This window comes from Mastomys coucha, chromosome X, assembly GCF_008632895.1.
Source record: "Mastomys coucha isolate ucsf_1 chromosome X, UCSF_Mcou_1, whole genome shotgun sequence".
NCBI lineage: Eukaryota > Metazoa > Chordata > Mammalia > Rodentia > Muridae > Mastomys > Mastomys coucha.
In genome coordinates, this window is record NC_045030.1 from 54150612 (window position 1) to 54152671 (window position 2060).

Below are 2060 nucleotides of genomic sequence, written 5' to 3' on the forward strand. Positions count from 1 at the left end.
AATGCCCAATTGGTTCACCTTCAGCCCAATCTTTTAGAAGCATTTTCTTACTTGGGGTTTCCCACTCTCAGATGACTTTAGCTGAGTCAAGTTGACATACACTATCCAGTTCAGTGACTAAGTTTTCCTGTGTTGGTCCACTGATTTCAGTTTTACACTTAAACAGTATATTCAAAGGCTAAGGCACATTGCGTGGTTGCATTGTTTTATTCTGGTTGCTTAACTGAGTTAATTTCAAAGGCAATGTCAATCTCTGTCTTAACCAATAACTAGATGGAGCTCACCAAGAGAAACTGGCAGTTACCAAATAAAATCTGTAAAGTCATCACAGTGAAAATTCTACCTGAAAAGACATAAATATGAATGTCCTAACAATTACCTTAGTGGCAACATGCCCTTCTGAATGTGCATTTTAAGTAATCATACTTTCTGTTACCATAAATTGAATGAAGCATCTATGGATGCTAAAAGCTTATATTTTCCCCTCTCTCACAATGGCCCTATTTATTTAATCAAGCTTCCAGAACAGTTTATCACAGTCAGATCCAGTGAAGCAACTAATTTAGGGAGATTGTAATCACAGAGAAAGGAAATCATGATTTGTAGTAACTTGAACTTAACGCCACATCAGTGTGTGGTTCTTTTTCATTAATACTTCATCCAGAGCAGGAGAAAAAAACCCATCCAATCATTGTTGATAGTGAACATTAATCACCACCTAAATTGTATGAGAAAAGTCAAGTACAGCAAATGATGTTGGTCCAAGAATCAAAGGCTCCACAGAGCCTTAAAAACAAATTAAAACAGAGAGACATCTATGTTCTTCTGTAATTCAGCAGGAAAGAAAACTTAAATTTTTAAAGAAATCTCCAAAAAGAAAATAAGAGTAAGCTGGCAGTGTATCTAAATAAGAAAACAGTAAACTAGAATATATCATCAATAATAATAAAATGATAAAAATGAGTACTAGTCCTTGTGGCTGTGACAGCCATCTTCCAGTAACTCACCAAAATGACCAACACAAAGGGAAAGAGGCGAGGCACCCAGTATATGTTCTCTAGGCCTTTAGGAAACATGCAGTTTTTTCTTAGGCCACATACATGCGAATCTACAAGAAGGGTGACATTGTAGACATCAAGAGAATGAGCATTGTTCAAAAAGGCATGCCCCATAAGTGTTACCACAGAAAAACCGGAAGAGTCTACAATGTCACCCAGCATGCCATGGGCATCATTGTAAACAAGCAAGTTAAGGACAAGATTCTGACCAAGAGGATCAGTATGCGGATTGAGCACATCAAGCACGGAAAGAGCAGAGACAGCTTCCTGAAGTGGGTGAAGGAGAATGATCAGAAGCAAAAGGAAACCAAAGAGAAGGGCTCCTGGGTTCAGCTGAAGCGCCAGCCTGAGCTGCCCAGAGAAGCGCACTTTGTGAGGACAAACACGGAGAAGGACACCTGGGTTCAGCTGAAGCGCCAGCCTGCACCACCCAGAGAAGAACACTATGTGAGGACTAACGGAAAAGAGCCTGAGCTGTTGGAGCCCTTTCCATACAAATTCATGGCCTAATAAAAAAGAAATAATGGAAAAAAAATTATCCGAGGAATAAGTAGTTCCTACAGGAGACAGCTTTTCACTCCCCCTAGACCAGGTACTGTGCAGTGAAAGCTGGAGATGTATGGATGAGTGATGTGGGATGTCCCCCATCTGTGTCTCCCGTTGTATGGACACATGTCACTCCTCTTCCAAGTGCCAGCATGGTTCATTTCCAAGAGCACTCTACAACCAGAGAGTACATTAATTCCTGTTCTATAAGAGGATTGTGGGAAACTCTGTACCTGGAGGTGGTCCATACCAGATCCTCATTTGTGCCTTCAGCCTCACAGGTAGCATCTTCCTAGTGCCCCATTGTGGATGGGGGTACCTCACTATGTACTCTGTTTTTAATTTCATTTAACTTCTAGCAAACATGCTCAGTGTCTTTGATAAAATACTTTCTTGTTCATGGGTTTTTATTTAGTCTCTAAGGTTCTTTTATACTTTATATTCTGGAGCATTTTT

At 40.1% G+C, this 2060-nt stretch overlaps 1 pseudogene; it reads left to right on the forward strand.

Annotated features, from left to right (window-relative positions):
• Window positions 1-1011: 1011 nt before the first annotated feature.
• Window positions 1012-1568, forward strand: LOC116091439 (annotated as a pseudogene).
• The last annotated feature ends 492 nt before the right edge of the window (window positions 1569-2060 follow it).